Genomic DNA, 18,163 nt, shown 5'->3' with positions numbered 1-18,163 from the left:
CTTTTGATTCGGACCCCCTCATATCACATCGTTTAACTCGGCTACGTGCAGGGACTACTAGACGTAGAGATTATTTGAGGATGACCAGAGGACTATCCTCGGACGATGAAGCGTCAGACGCTTGCTCGGCAGTCGCTCAACACCGAGCAAATAGCCAAAATCATTAAGGATGCTCTAGCCAAACAGAAGGAGGCATTCAAGATCGAAGTGGAAATGGCTATGCAGGAGATGAGACAAATGCACGACCAACAAATCCGATTTTTATCAAATCAGCTAGGTGAGTCCATCCGTCGCAGCACTGCTAACCAAGCAGGTAGCGATTCAGATGTGGATGAACACAACGCTGGGGGTGGTCCCACTAAAAATAACGACGCTGGGGGTAGACCCATCAATGATGATAACACTGGGGGTGGCCATAATATTTCTCTCAAAAATTATCCAAAACAGGATATAGATGAGGACGAAAAGATGAAGGATCTCGAGAGCAAAATTAATGCTTTAATGTCTGCTCAAGAGGTAAAGAAGATCGGTATTCCATGTCCTTACCCGAAAGAGTGGGATTCAATCCCGTATCCGACGAAGTTCAACCTGATCAACTTCACGCCGTTCGACGGGAAGGGATCGCCCACTCAGCATCTAATCTAATTTAAGTCCCACTTGGGCAATGGGCACCATTTCTGGCAACAAGCCCTTGATGGTGCGGTCATTCGTTGGCACCCTTCGTGGGCCTGCCTTCGATTGGTACCGTTGTCTCAAGCCCGGAAGCATCAATAGCTGGGAGGACCTGGAGAGCATGTTCCTCGCTCATTTCTTCGATGATGATGCCGAAGTGTCGATCAGGACACTCTTCGATGAGAAACAAAAAGACGGAGAGTCTGTGGATACCTTCATCAAACGCTTCCGCAATCAGGCAATGAACTGCAAGGATCCCGTCACGGAGGAATTCGTCTTGCAAACCTGTCATAACAACTTGTCCATTAACATCTTGGACGTTATGGGAGTAGAGCCGCTCAATACCTGGAAAGAGTTGAAGGTGCGCGGAGAGCAGGCCGAACGCTTCCTTAGAAGGAGGAAGGTCGAAAGAAGCTAACCGATGGCTAACCCTCTGAATCTGAGTCTCATTTCCCATGATGAAGGGAAGGCACCTACAACGGTTATTGATGTTAATCAGACATCGCAACAGCATCCCCGAAGACAGCAGAAGACTTCGGATTCGAGGCTCCAAAAAGAGTACTCATTCAAGGATGAGGACGTTCCAGCCATCTTCGAGACCCTTCTTGAAAATAACAAGATCAAGCTACCACCTATCCCAGATCAGGAGGAAGCTAATAATACTACAGATCCGAAGTACTATGCGTACCATAGGAGGATCCTTCATCCTACCAAGGCTTGCTTCGCTCTTAAGAATAGCATCCAAACCTTGGTTGAAGCCGGCGTTATATCACTCAATTGAGCCGAATGAACACTCCGACAAGTATAAGAGTATAAACTGCTTCTTAATCCTCCGACCAGTATAAGAGGTTAAACTGCTCCCTCTTTCCTAGACTCCGACAAGTATAAGAGTATAAACTGCTTCTCAATCCTCCGACCGGTATAAGAGGTTAAATTGCTTCCTGATACTCCAATAGGTATATGAGTCTAAACTATTTCCTAGCATTGACGGGAAGTTCCTGGAGAATTTTTATACGTAATATTCTTAAGGATAACCCGATCATGCAACCGAATGCAATGATAAACTCATTTTCGCGAAGAAGCTGGGGATGGGTGATTCATGTAACGGGAAGTTCCCGGAAGAATACTATATGTAATTTTCTTAGGGATAACCCGATCATTACAAACAAAGTGATAAACACTAAACCCACCGTGATTTCCAAACACTCTTTTGTTGAGACGGTATTCGATCACTTCATTAGATCAATCTTTCCTCACAAAATCCCCATTGGTGTTTGAAAACTCACAGTCTTCCACCATAAAATCCCCCACCGATCAGACTAATTGACGGTGGGACCACTAAAATTCCTTCGGTTGAATCCACTCAAACACTCGTTACGTCTGTGCACTCAACACTCCCATTGTTAGAGTCTGAACATAATACTTAGTATTTTAATATCCTGATCATTGACAATCGTTAAACCCCTCCGTGTTAAGTATTTATTACTTAACACCAGGAACCCCCTCTGAGTGACTTGTACAAGTCAACACTCCCATTATAATTTATACTCTCACTCCCACTTGGTCAAACCTTCCTACAGTTAGGACCACAACCAAAATCTCCTCTCGATTCCTCCAATGAACGAGAGATCCACAAATCGAGCGATCAGACCTTCCTACAGTAAGGATCGTCTTAAACATCCCCCTCGGTCAAACCTTCCTACAGTTAGGTCTAAAACCAAAATCCCCTCTTGATTCCTCCAATGAACGAGAGGTCTACTTTCAAATCGAGTGATCAAACCTTCCTACAGTTAGGGTCATCTCAAACTCCGCTTGGTCAAACCTTCCTACAGTTAGGACCAAAATCACAATTCACTCTCGATAAATGAGAAATTTATCTTCTGTTCGGTAATCAAACCTTCCGACATTTAGGGTTATCCGAATCTTTTCGATTCTCGGAGTGGAGATCCCACTCCTAGTTTCACCTTTCCGGATTCTGGGGATGGAGATCCCACCTCGAGTCTCCTTTCTAACTGGAGATAGAATATAAAATTCTCCCTCTTCGGTGTTGGGAGATAGAATATAAAATTCTTCTTCTCCCATTTCGGGTTCGTCTTTGCCCCAAGAGAAGATACCACTTTTTCAACTCCTAAAAATCCGTACCTCACAGGCACGGGGAATTTTATCCCGAATCCTGAGTAGGGATAAGTCAACGCCTAACACGCATTACCGGTTTAGTCTTTCATCGATTGAAAAAGACACCAGAATTCAGTCTGGGGTATTTTATCCCGAAGCCTAAGTAGGGATAAGTCAACGCTTAACTCGCGTTGCTGAGTGGTTCGTTCCCGTAAAAAATAACCGAGTCTACGTATTCAGCATCGTAGCAACAAAAATTCATGTCTTTTATGCATGGGGAATTTCATCCCGAATCCTAAGTAGGGATAAGTCAACGCCTAACACGCGTTGTCGGTTTAGTCTTTCACCAATTAAAGAAGACACCAGAATTCTAGTTTGGGGAATTTTATCCTGAATCCTAAGAAGGGATAAGTCAACGCCTAATACGCGTTGCCGGTAAGTGCTTAACCGTAAAAAGGACAAAAGCCCACATATTCAATATTGTGGCAGGTTGATATTAATAACATCAAAATCCGTGCTTCACACGTACGGAGAATTTTATCCTGAATCCTAAGTAGGGATAAGTCAACGCCTAACACGCGTTGTCGGTTTAGTCTTTCTCCGATTGAAGAAGACACCAGAATTCCAGTCTGGGGAATTTTATCTTGAAGCCTAAGTAGGGATACGTCAGCGTCTAACACACGTTACCGGGTAGCCTATTCCCGTAATAATGGCGAAGTCTACGTATTCGAAGTCGTAGCATCAAGTCTAAGGGAGTTCATTCCTTTAGCACAACGTCACATGCGGAATGGGCTTAAAACAATCCGCATGTAAGCCCGATTCAAACGGTAATCGGTAAGAGCACGTCAAATCCGTTAAGGGCTGAGGATTTGCCAAAAATCCTAAGTCAACGTCTGATACACGTCGCTGTTTAGTCTTTTCACAGGAGAAAGACGAAGTCTACGTATTTAATATCGTAGCACTAAAAGGGTTAACTCTTTTAGCTTAACGTCACATGCGGAACGGACTTAAACAATCTGCATGCTAGCCCGACTCAAACGGTAGTCGGTAAAGGCCCATCAAACCTGTTGATGGCTGAGGATTTGCCAAAAATTCTATAAATGCGAGTCATTGACGCACCAGCTTCATTAGTTAGTCTCGTGACTTGAGCATCCAATAACTTTAGGATAAGATCTATACATGCAGATGAATCAGCTTTAACAGTTGGTCCTGCAGCTCCGACATTTGGGATCACCATGCTCTAATACCTTAAGAGCTTAAACTGTGTATGCTCCAGCAAACGTACGAGTATAAACTATGTCAATGTCAAGCGATCCGAAACCCTAGGTCAACGCCGGTCAACGCGTAACCCTAGGTCAACGCCAGTCAACGCGTTGTGATCAAAAAGTCAATGTACGACGTTCGAAACCCTAGGGTCAATGCCGGTCAACGCGTAACCCTAGATCAACGCTAGTCAACACGTTTACGATCAAAAAGTCAACGTACGACGTTCAAAACTCTAAGGTCAACGCCTGTCAACGCGTAACCCTAGGTTAACGCCAGTCAACGCGTTGCGAGCAAAAAGTCAATACGAGTCAATATATCATGACGGAGATAGTCAGTTCAAAGTCAACTCGATGACACGAGCCAAACTCAACTCGACGACGGCCAGGCGATAAACGCAGCGCCGGAAGGATTTCAGCTATTCGTCAAAGCATCGAATAGACTGAAAATTGAAGGAGTCAAGAATTGAAGCTAACTGTAGGTCCTTTACACTGACCGAAGGCTGGACCAATCATATCCAAAGTATTTTAGCCTCTTCTATAAAAGAAACGAGACTGGAACGCTTTGGAGGGGGTATCTGTAGGCGTTGAAAATTACCTATAGGTCTCCACGAACAGCTCGAGGCTAAGAGAAGATAATGAACATCACTATCCAAGTCACAGGAGCTTGATTGATGCTGACAAACACATGAAGTGGGTTGACGAACTATGTGAAGCAACGGAGTTTCAGAATAATAAGGATACGAACTGATCGGGAGCCCCATGTCACTTACAAAAGACGAAATGCCCTTCGTGTCTCATTTATTCCACAGATAATCTAATTATTGGAGCTTATAGAACTCCTCATCGGCTTTCCAACGCACTTTGAATCGTTCAAATCCGAGTTCGGATGAAGAAGTTACGGCGAAAACAAACATCTAGCTTAATAGCTATCCAAGGCGGATGATGACTTTAAGTAGATCTCTTATCAAAGTATTTTGTGGATTGTTCAAAAAAAAAAGAGTATACTAGTATTTTGAAGATTACGAGCATGGTGTAAGTTTGTACATGACGAATAATTGATGGAGAGTTATTGGAGTTTTTCTATTGTATTGGATGGACAATAGTTAAACCTTTAAATATACTTCTATTTTGTGTCATGAGAAGAAGATGTTTAGAATTCATAAGTATCTGAATTTTTTGACTAAAGTCATGAATTTCGAGAATCCCGAAGCGTTACATTAGCCTTAAATCATACCGATTATGAAAAATATGTATGCTTGGATAACTTAGCTTCTATGAAAAAAAAGATTATTGTTGTTAGGATTATCAGAAGTGTCTCCAGATCGAGTATACCTTCATATAGGGAGATTGAGTTTTAGCTAGTTTGGTGCCAGAACGAGTTTTCTATATAGATTCTGTATCACATAGTATCAAGCAAATAAAAGGAACACAAGGTGAAATTGTAAAAGTATCTAGATAAATGTTTCATCAGTTCTAGTGTGTCACAGTGGGATAAATATACTATAGATGATTAAAAAAAGGGGGAGATCCAAAGTTTCCCAAGATTAAAATATCCCTATTACGATCAATTGAGATAAAGGTGGAGGATGTTTCTTCGAGTGTTTTATACAAGTTATGTTCATTCCAAATTTCTAGTATTTCTACTTTAGCTCTCAAATGCATTTGCTAATTTTATGGACCTTATGAATAGGGTGTTTAAACCCTTCTTGGATCGGTTTGTTGTGGTATTTATTGATGATATTCTGATTTACTCAGGAAGCAAGGAAGAACATGAAGAACACCTGAGATGTGTACTACAAACATTAAAGAGAGAAAAGTTATATACGAATATATAATATATATATATATAATATAATATATATATATATATATATATATATATATATATATATATATATATATAGAAATATGGGTATCTTGGTACAAACGCATAAATTTTTGGCTTGGTGGTGAGGTGGCAGCAAATCCCCTCCAGCTCAATGTCAAATGTGAGACTACATTCAATGGTTGAGAAGTGCATGGGGATAGTAACCATTTCGAAGTGAGTTGAGTGGATTTATGTCACCTCAAACCAGCATAACTTTTTGTGCTTGGTACCGAACATACTCTTCTCTCCTCTCTCTCTCCTCATTCTCTCTCTTCTGCTTGTCTCATCCTCCGTCTCTCTCCCCTCTTCTCTCTCCCTCTCGTAATGATATATATATAATATATATAAATATAATATAGTATATAGTATATATATATTATATATATATATATATATATAATATATATATATATATATATGATATATATATATATATATATGATATATAGTATAATATATATATATATAGTATATAAATATGTATATATATGAATTTTGGTTAGATAAAGCAACGTTCCTTGGACATGTAATCTCTAAGGAAGGGATTTATGTAGATCCTGAAAAGATAAAAGCTATAATTAATTGGGACAGACCAACTAATGTGACGTAAATCCGTAGTTTTCTTGGTATGACTAGCTACTATAGAAAATTTGTATAAGGATTTTCTCGTATTGCCTCACCTCCGACTTGTCTTACCCAGAAAGAGGTTAAATTCATCTGGTCAGATGAATGTGAGAAAAACTTTCAAGAGTTAAAAAGCAGGTTAGTGTTTGTCCCAATACTTGCATTATCCTCAGGAGATACAAGCTTTACTATCTATAGTGATGCCTCTAGAAGAGGACTGAGATGTGTTCTTATGCAAAATGGAAAAGTCATAGCTTCAAGACAGTTAAAGCCTTATGAGCAGAACTATCCTACTCATGATCTAGAATTAGCTACGGTAGTGTTTGCTCTTAAAATTTTGGATACATTAATTACGTGGTGTACATTGTGAAAATATACACTGACCACAAGAGTTTGAAGTATATATTCACCCAAAAGGAGTTAAATTTGAGGCAAAGGGGATAGTTGGACCTTCTAAAACATTATGAAATTACCATCCATTATCACCCCAACAAGGCAAATATTGTTGTTGACGCCTTGAGTCGCAAGAATTCATGTAATCTAGCATATTTAATTACTTCTCAAAGAAAGATATTAGGGGAGTTGTGTAGAACCCCGTTATTTTTATAATGAATACATATGAATTATTAGTGATAAATAAATTTTTTATGATAAATAATCATATATATTATTGATAAATGTGATAACCAGTGTTTGGGAACCCAACGAGTGATTCTATGTGAGAGAAATCAAGTGGAGTGACCAGCATGTTGTTAATCAGGCTTAGCAAGCATTTTTCTGCGGAGCGGTCGACCGCACTGGGCGCGGCGGTCGACCGTACAGCAGACAGAGATTTTTTCTGGGTTCGGGTCTAAACGGGTTTTGGGTCGGGTTGTGGGCTTAGTATATATTCTAATGAACCCTAGAGAGCCCTCTTTTCATCTGAAATCAGAAACCCTAGCCCCCTCTCTTCCCTAAAACCCTAGTTTTCTTTTCTTGGTGATTTGGGAGGAGTTTCAAAGGATTTGCAGCAGGTTTTTGGAGGGATTCAGCGAAGGAAATCGTTCTCCTACAGATCTAGGGTTCATTTATCACCAGAGGCGAGTAACATCTCGCCCAACCTCACCCTCTTTGTTTTTCATGCTTTATTTAAGCTTTAATTTGGTCTTATTGAGCCTAAATCGTATTTTATGAGTAGAAAATAGATCATTTTGGTATATGATGTAAGAACTAAGTATTTCAGATTTTAAGTTCACCAACAAATTTTTATTTATGAGATCTAGATCTAAAAACATGTTTAGCAAAAGTCAAAATCTTGTTTTCACTGTTTTAAAAAAAACATCTAAATCATGTTTATATGTTTGGGATCTTTGTGATAGATTTTAAATGTTTAAATTTGTTGTTTTCTGCCAAATATCATACTAGAAACATTAGTATTTTAAATATCATAAGAAATCATGTTGTGCATATGTTTCGAAGCTGACAGAAACCCAAATCTGGGCTCTCTCTGCTTCACGGTCATCGCGCAGAAGGGCAGAGCCTGTCTTCCCTTCGTACGGTCGACCGTGGTGGGCGCTGCGGTCGACCACTGAGCGATCTGCTGAGCAGATAGTTTCTGCTCAGCGCGCGGTCGACCGGAGTGTCCTCTGCGATCGACCGCCGCATAGTTTTGAGCTTAGTGTTGTTTGGCGCTGTGCGCGGTCGACCGGAGTGACCTCTGTGGTCGATCGCCGCACAAATTTTCTGCCTTGTTGGTTTTTGTTGAGCATTATGCCTATTGGGGGATTTTTCCTCGATTTCCTGACTTTGGTCTTCAATCTTACTATGTATCTATGCATGATAGATGATCCGAGGGTACCAGTTTAGAATTTGCACACTGAGTCGAGTGTGAAATCTGTATAGGAGATCTTTCTATGTATATTAGCGATGTTTGCACAGTTGCACAGTCCTCGTGTTGGACTAAAATCCATAGGAGTCCTCGTGTTGGACTATAATCTATTTCAGTCCTTGTGTTGGACATTTACTCTTTTGTACCATGAGTTGGTACATCACTATATTTGGTTCGTGTATTAGACACCTGTATTAACCCTGCATATAGCACTTTACATGAGGTTATGACACGACACTTATGTAGGCTATGACATGACACCTATGTTAGTTATGACGTGATTCAGTATTTATGTTCTGAGATGGGTTGTATTTTCTTTTTATTATTGTTTCCGTATTAGGTTTCGGGTTTGGTATTTAGGGATTTACAATTTGAGATACAAGGTATATACATGAGGGTTTCCTTGTTTGGATTACTTCGCTCGACGTACCTATGCTCGTGTTGTAAGTTTTTAAATACCAAAACCCTCTTTGATAGGATCCAAGATTTTAGATTTATATGTATTAACTGTATTTTCTTATACAACGAGCCCTTTTCCCTTGGGGTTGGTTGTGATGTTGCTCGCTAGCGCTTTGACGTTCGTTATCCCTCCCCCTTTCAGGTCACGAGCCAAGAGCCCGGAGAGTCGCAGGTTGATGGCGACACACTTTAGTGTTCAGTTATCTATTTTTAGCTATGTTTTATTTTGGAGCTCCATTGTAATTGTTGTTAGACATTTGAGGACTATTTTCTAGATGTTGTAAAGGTTGTATGCCTTATTTCCTTTACTCAGACATTTTGTATTTGAGACTTGTTGAGGATTTCAGTTTATCTACTTTAGTCATTGACTATGTATTTCTGTATGTTGGACGATGAGATATCTATTTGTTATCATTTCATCAGTTATCACTTGTATTATCTTTTACTTGCTTTTGTACCTACACCTGTTGTTGACTCTACTAGAGAGATGTTAATTGTGATGGTGAAACATGTTATTGCACGGTATGGTGCATGGCAGGTTTGACATTCTTGGTTTCACCTTGGACTGCAGCCTTGTGTAAACCCAGGGGCGTCACAAGTTGGATCATAATGAAATTGAAATTAGAGTTCACCAGATTAGAGTTAAATTAGCAAATATGGTGATAAAACCTTCTTTGATAGATGAAGTTAAAGCAAACCAACAACATGATCCTCAACTAGTAAAGATAAAGAAAGAGGTGGAAGAAGGCGTTCGAAGAGAATTCAAAATACATGAAGATAGGTCATTGAGGTTTGGAACAAGAATTTGTGTGCCCAATATACCAGAGATGAAGATAAAGATTTTAAATGAGATACACCACTCTCTGTATACTATGCATCCTGGATCAACAAAGATGTATAAAGGCCTAAAAGAAATCTATTGGTGGAATAACATGAAGAAAGAAATTGCTATTTATATCGTGGAATGTTTTACTTGTCAACAAGTAAAGGCTGAACACCAACGATCAGCTGGTTTAGTCCAAAATTTGGATATACCAATGTGGAAATAAGAAAAGATCATCATATATTTTATCACCGGCCTTCCCAAGACTTTAAGAACGAATGATGTGATATGGGTGATTGTTGACCGACTGACTAAGTCAACGTATTTTTTCCTATAAATGTAAAATTTTAACTAGAAAAGCTGACTAAACTATACATCAATGAGATAGTGAGGTTGCATGGAGTACCCATATCATTAGTCTCGAATAGAGCACCTAGATTCACATCAAAATATTGAAAAAGTGTACATAGAGCTCTACAGGCTAAACTAAATTTTAGCTCAGTTTACCATCCACAGACAGATGACCAATCAGAAAGGACAATTTAAACACTAGAAGATATGCTGAGATATTGTGTATTGGAAATGAAAGGATCGTGGGAAGATTATTTGCCCTTGGCTAAATTTACATATATAATAACAGCTATCTGACTAGTATTCAGATGACATCATTTGAACATTTTTATGGAAGAAGATGCAAGTCTCCTATCTATTGGGAAGATGTTAGAGAAAGAAAACTTCTCAGACTAGAATTGGTGCAACAAGTAATTGATAAAATTTAATTAGTTTGAGAACGTCTTCGCACTACACAAAGTCATCAGAAGAGTTATGATGACCCCAAAAAAAAGACGAGAATTTGAATTTTGGATGGGCGATCATATTTTATAAAATGGTCTCGCATACTCGGGGTGTGAGAAGATTTGGAATCCAACGGAAGTTAAGCCCGAGATTCATTGGTCCTTTTGATATTCTAGAATGGGTTGGTCTAATGGCGTATAAATTAGCGTTACCATCATCTCTATCTGAAATACATGCATATTTCACATATCGATGCTGCAAAAGTTCATCCAAGATCTAAATAAGATAGTTGAATTTTCTCTAGTGGAACTAAAACCTGACTTGACTTATGAGGAGAAACCTGAGAGCATTGTGGATTTTAAGGAACAAGTACTTAAGCGTCGAACCATCAAATATGTCAAAATACAATGGAAGAACCATTCAGAAAGAGAAGCTATTTGGGAAACTGAATATTTTATGCGAGAGAAATATCCAAAGTTCTTTGGAGATTAAGGTATGTTAAGTTTCGAGGACGAAACTTTTTATTAGGTGGGGAGAGTGTAACAACCCCAAATAAATAAAAAAAATATAAAATAAAAATAAGTAAAAAAAGCGTACTATTCCCACTGCCTTACCTATGGCGGTAACTTTTCTTTCATCATCTCCCGACAATATAAAAGGGGAGGAAAGGGGAAAATTTAGGGCAAAAAAAAGAGAGAAAAAAAGAAGAAGAGGAGGAGGAGGAAGGAGAGGAAAAGAGAAGGGGGGAAAACAAATGTATGATTTTTATTCTTTCTCATTATGCCTTCTTTGATTTTATGAATTGATGAAAAAAAGAGAATAGGCACTTACCTGACCGCTGGCATCAGGGAGGGTTTGCCTTCGGGTGACCGCTCTGACGGTGGAGCTTGAGCAGTCGCGCCAACTTGGAGCCGCAGAGGAGGTAAAGAGAGAGAGGAGAGAGAGAGAGAAGAAGAAGAAGAAGAAGAAAACCGAAAAAAGGAACCGAAAAAAAAGAGGAAGATGAAGAATCGGAAAGCTGGAGGGTTAGATAAGGGGAGAGGGATAATTTTTAATTCACCCTTTCATTACAAAATAATTTCACATAAGCCCACCTAGCTCATTTAATACAAGTCATGGCTAGGAAAAATTCCCTTAAGCCCCTGAACCATATAAAAATTTCAAAACAAGACCTAAGTAATATAAATTATGGTTAAAAAGGATTGGAAAATCTCTGTTAGGCCCCTGTCATTTACTCAATTTGCAAATAAGTTCAACCTGAGGAATAAACAATAACTTTTAGACTTGATAAATTTCCAATAACCCCTGCATTATCATAAATTACTAGGAAGTTCAAAAGCTAGTATACTAGAGTTATAAAATTTTTGATGAATTGTTAAAGATATCAATAAGCTCATATGTAATGTAGAATTTAATTATTTTTTATTATATTAAAATTATTAGGCTCTAGATTATGAATTAATTTACCTATAATATATATTGTCCTGAATTAATAATTAGTCTTATATCTCATATTATAAGATTTGGTTGATATTCAGGAGGATAATATTTTATAATATGAAATTGCATGAGTATTATATTTGATTTATCTGGTGATCGAAAATAAATAATGTGTCATTTTCATGTATATTAAGATTTGACCTATTTCTGTTGTGGTCTATCCTATAATATGATGTTAGCCTCGTACAGTATATGAAAAGCAAATTTGATTTTTATGTAAAATATGAAAAATGAATTTGGCTCTCATGTAATTTTCAAATAATTGTGGGTATTGTTTTATCTGAAAGTTTTTGATAAAGTATTTGGAATGTATTTCAACAGTTTAACGGATTCAAAGATTTTCCGTGACTTAGTATCTGATAAAAGGAAAAGTAAATATCCGTAAACTATTTTAACTGAAATAAGGAGCTTTACCTTGTCAACTTCATTTGAAAATATCTGTAAATTATGATATGCAAAGTATTACTCATTTAACATGTAATCTCGATGTTTTCAAACCCTCAAATAGTCCACTATGGATTATTTCTGCCTACCATATAGCGAATGCACCTTTATTTGGCCCTTCTATATTGGCACCTCTGTATTGGCCCCTCTGTATCGGCCCTTCTGAAATTTGTTCTGACCCCTCTGTATTTGGCCAGTAACATATGATAGTGTTAGTTGCATTCGATTCTCGGGAATTATATGTTATGTGATGCGTTTTACGCATTCCCTTGCTACTGGACTATAATTCTTAGCCTTAGTGTGACCTATGAGCAAATTTTTATATTCATGAATAACTCATCGAGAATTAAAATTCTGATAATTGATTGTGAAATTGAGAAAATAATAATCCTCTGGTTTGGTACCAATTAGTAGTTTTTTTCTTTCTTAATGTTTACCTTGATTCAAAAAGGGTTTGACTTCAGGAAATATCTCAGTTGCACATAAGAAAGAAAATATAATTGTTGCATTCTTGCTTGAAGACGATAATATTATGATATTTGGATTGCAATTTGCTATTTTGAATTTCTGATGCAAAACTTATAATTCGTTATTCTGGGAATTATTCTTATTATTATTTTGTTAGTTACCTAAGAACTCTAGTGGAAAATATTCTCACTGAGCTCTAGCTCACCCTGTTATTTTTAAAAATTTTCAGATCCGGTGTAGCTTCATACTAGACGAACTTTTGGTTAGAGCTTTTGGCTGAGAGGCGTTATATGAGTCAATAATGTGCTTGAATTAGTCAAATGCTTATAACGGTGAGCTTGTGGGTTGTAAGCACCGATTATATATGTATATAGTTGCTCTGAACTTCTATCATCAACAGGTTCATGAATATTTTGAGATTAACTATGTGATATGAAGTGTCAGCTTGACTCGTGCATAAGACTTGTCTCGTGCACGGGTCGCTACTGTCGCGTACTATATATATATATATATATATAGTTGCTTTGAACTTCTATCATCAGCAGGTTTATAAATGTTTTGAGATAAACTATGTGATATGAAGTACTAGGCTTGACCCATGCATAGGGATTGTCTCGTGCACGGGTCGCTGCTGTCACGTACCATGTATTTTTGAATTTTCCGTTGCAGTTTCGGGGCGTGACATGCTCCTTCTTAATGCACCAAACTTATACTTTTAAAAAAAAAATCTATACTTTTATATTCATTGGCTTTTTTAATACATATTATTGTTTTTGTTAAAAGAAACATATAATTTTAATTTATATTCCTTTTAGAATCTCAAATATAATCTTTTGTTGCAAAATAATATGCACCTTCTTAATGCACCAAACTTATAATTAATTTTTTTATACTTTTAAATGTTTTGGCTTTTTTCTGTTATATATATTATTGTTTTTGTTAAAAGGAACTTATAATCTTAATGATACTCCTTTTAGAATCTCAAATACAATGAATATGTAACTTTAAGGGCTCATACTCAATGTTCACGGAGTATGATATAGAACATTCTAGAAAATTAAAAAAGAGGAAGAAAAGAAAGAGAAATTGTTTATATGATATATGGAATATTCTAGAAAATAAAAATAGAGAAAAGAAAAGGAAAAAAGAAAGATGCCTTTTTATTAAATTACCTTTTTACGCTTTCAAGTATACTAGAAAATGAGAATATGTTCACCACTCCTCCAAATTTTGGATTACCCCACTTAGTTTTTTATATAGTAGTATCTATACTATACTCTCTACTAGCATTATTGCACATACATATGCACGTGCAAGAGACACAAAACTTTTTAATTGATTAATATATCTGAAAAATACATCATAGAATAGAATACATTTTAACATTTTTTAATATCGCTTATATATATGTTTTATTTTATTTGTTGCCAAATAAAATGCATGTGCATTAGAGGAAACTATTCATGTTACGTTATCCAAAAATAACAAATCATACTCTTTTTAAAAGCACGAGTTCAGGAAAAACTTTTCATAGTCAATATTACCCTTCACTATTTTGAATATTTTATTTAAATCTTAATCTATTATAACTTTAATCATGCCTTATCTAATTCCACGTGAACTATCTATAACTCAACACTTTAAAACAAAGTTATTTTGAATGTTTCGTCTAAATCTTAATCTATCCAAATACTAATTATATCTTATATTAACTCCATATGAACTACTTATAGCTCAACAAATTAGAAAAAATAAGATTAAGAAAGTATATGTAGATAAAATATTATAAAACCTAAAAGTTTTAAAAATTGCATATAATACCCATAAAAGTTTAAAATTACATAAAACACCTTGAGCTTTTAAAACTTAAAAACAAACACGAAATCTAAAAATTTAAAATTTACAATTAACACCCTTAACATTTCAAAAATTATAGAAAAACCCTTAAAAGTTTAAATTACAAAAAACACCCTAAAATTCTAAGATCTTAAAACTTAGAAACAACATAGATGGATTCCATGGATTACGATTAGGCACTTAAATTTTTAAAATTTATAAAAAATAACATCAAAGTTACAAAAACTCCCTCAAAAGTAAAAAAATATAAAAAATCCTAAAATTTTAAAACTTATAACCGGTAAACATCAAATTTAAAAATTATCAGCAGATCGCTGAAAATTAAAGTTTTTCAAAAAATAACCCAAAATTTTAGTAATTGTAAAAATATTTTCAAATTTTCAAAGTTACAATAAACATTCTAATATTTAAAAACTTACCACCAACACATGAAACATGAAAATTATAAGCACCCAACTTAAAATTTAAAATTTTCATAAAATACTATCAAAGTTTAAAAATTGTAAAACACACCCTCAAAAGCTTAAAATCACAAAAGGCTAAAATTTGGCAAAGAAAAGAGAAAATATTTGATATTATTACATTAAGATATATAAATTTAACTTTCCATTTAAAATTTATCATCCTTTTCAGCATCGAAAAATAGTCTAAGTTGATGCCAATAAAAAATAGTAATTACAGTAGATTAAAACTACCGAGTTAAGAAATAATAATATAAAAATATATGATAGACTAAAAATTAAAATTACTATATAAACTCATGGAACTACATATAACTTTACTAATAACATTCATTGATAGAAGACAAATTAATGAAAGACTATAATATAATAGGTTAGCATTAATTGATTATAATGTATATTGATAGAAGACAAATTAATGAAAGACTATAATATAATAGGTTAGCATTAATTGATTATAATGTATAAACATTTATCTCTGATGTTTAATGAAAGACTATAATATAATAGGTTAGCATTAATTGATTATAATGTATAAACATTTATCTCTGATGTTTATAATATTTATAGGGTAAAAAATACAATGAGTTATGTATGGAGAAAATATCAGAAAGTTCAGAGAAATTCTTTAAAGAACTAAGTTGTTTCATTTCAAATGAAGACATAAAGGAAATAAACTCAAAATTCAGAAGCATTCATGAATCACCTGAATTGACATTGATAAAAGGCATATCTAACAAAGAAGCACTGACCGAATTGCCCTTGAAGAACATATTGAATAATTTTGTCCTAATTAAGAAAGCATTCTTCATTAAAGATACGAGAAAAATTAGTAAGTACTTATAAATTTTTATATTTTATTCTTGAAATACTAAAGGAATCATAAACTTAATGTAAAATTATATATAAATAATTTTGCAATAGAAACTAAAGTGAAGTAGTTGATCAACTATATTGCGAGACATAATAAGCTAGATATGATGAGGAAAATCACTATAATGGACAAAAAGTATGCACATGATACTTAGTTATCATAGCGTAAGTAAAAAAATTAAAATTGATATTTTTTCTACATTGTGGCACGACTCTGCATGTAATCTTATTTGAGGATATGACTACCAATGAAGGATCAATTTTTAAGGACACAATCAAAGATAAACATGTAATAATACTGTCAGATTTCAAGATCTTTAAATATGAAGGTAACATATTTTATAACTAAAATTCTTATTAAAGGTCACTAAACATAAAATTCATGTTATATCTGTTTCAAATTTGTAGGAAAAATATGCATATCATCGTAAATTGTGTTAATAATATATATCAATTTAAAGATACAACTTATTGAAGAAATAATAGAATAATAAGTAAACCAAGCAAACATCCATATAACACGATAAAGAAAAAAATATTACACTTCAAAGCTGATATGCAGGGCTCATTCAGAATAAGCTGCTAAAATAAAAGCATCTCCATTAAAGCTCTTTATAAATACAACATAAATTTAAATTATTAAATATTTTATATAATAGCTTAATTTTTTGAGTAAAGTTAAGAAACTTTAGATGAGATTCTCATGAACTCTATTAATATTTTTATATGATTATATGAATGCTTTTATTATATAAAAGTGTACTAGAGTTATCATTAATCTTTTTTTTATGATTTTTTCTGAAGCCTATCAATGATTAACAACAAAATTTATATTATCTTTAGTTTCATTATAGCCCACTTTTAATTAATCATCTTGGCTTATTGGCTTTAATTATTCATTCTTCTTTTATAACGCTATTTTTTCAAGTATTTTTCACTTTTCCAATATAATACTTTCTCAAGTCAAGCTTGGTTTCATGTCGTTCCAAATAGCATGAAAATTCAAATTAGTTTTAGATTATTTATATTTTTTGTTAATTCAACTATTAACATAAAAATTTTAACTTTGGTGTAGCTCATTCAAACAAACATTAAAGAAAATAAATAATCACAATACTAAAGTTTAAGGACATAAGTGAAAAAATAACAATCAAAGTGAAACCGATGAACAAATTTTAGTAAAGAAATAAATCAAAGATACTTAATCATAGTATTTAACCACATGCATTTGCACGTGCATAAAACCTAGTAAAATAAAAATGGAAGTGACAAATGAGGCGCATTAATCCAAATTTAATATGCCAGGCCTTTTATTTAACCCTTTGTGATTAAGGCTATAGGCCCATGGGCGTAAGCTAGTTCTACGGTTTGGGTCAGGAGAGGGAACCTGTTATGGTAGATATGGGATTTAGTTATTTATACGCTTTTCCGAAGTTTTTTCATATATATTTTCACTAGCATTACTTGCACGTGCATAGAGACGCAAAACTTTTCAATAGATTTGTATATCTAAAAAAATACATCCTAAAGTAAAATATATTTCTATCATCTATTAATATCGTCTGTATATATTTTACTTCATTTGTTGCAAAATAAAATGCATGTGCCTAATACACAAAACTTATAATTTCCAAAAAAATATTCTATACTTTGATATTCTTTTTTTTGTATACATATTATTGTTTTTCCTAAAATGAACTTATAACTTTAATTTATACTCCTTTTATAATCTAAAATATAATAGATATGTAGTTGTATTGGCCGAGATCCTATGTTCAAGGAGTGTGATATAGAGCATTCTAGAAAACTAAAAAGAAAGAGGAAAAAAAGATAACATGTTTGAATTATATATATGGAATATTCTAAAAAAACATAAAATATATAAAGGGAAAGAAAGAAGGGAAAAAATGTGTCTAGGCCCCAAAAAATAAAAGGGATGTGGCTCAGCCCCCGTTGTTTTTCCCATGTTCTTTAACCCTAAAAACCCCCAAAAAATATGGTATGACCCCTTTCACACTCTCCTAGGAATTATTCCCAACATCTTTCCGAAAATACACCTCCCCCTTTTCTTCT

Source organism: Asparagus officinalis, chromosome 5, assembly GCF_001876935.1.
Source record: "Asparagus officinalis chromosome 5, Aspof.V1, whole genome shotgun sequence".
NCBI classification, from domain to species: Eukaryota; Viridiplantae; Streptophyta; class Magnoliopsida; order Asparagales; family Asparagaceae; genus Asparagus; species Asparagus officinalis.
Note: the sequence above shows the minus strand (reverse complement) of the source record.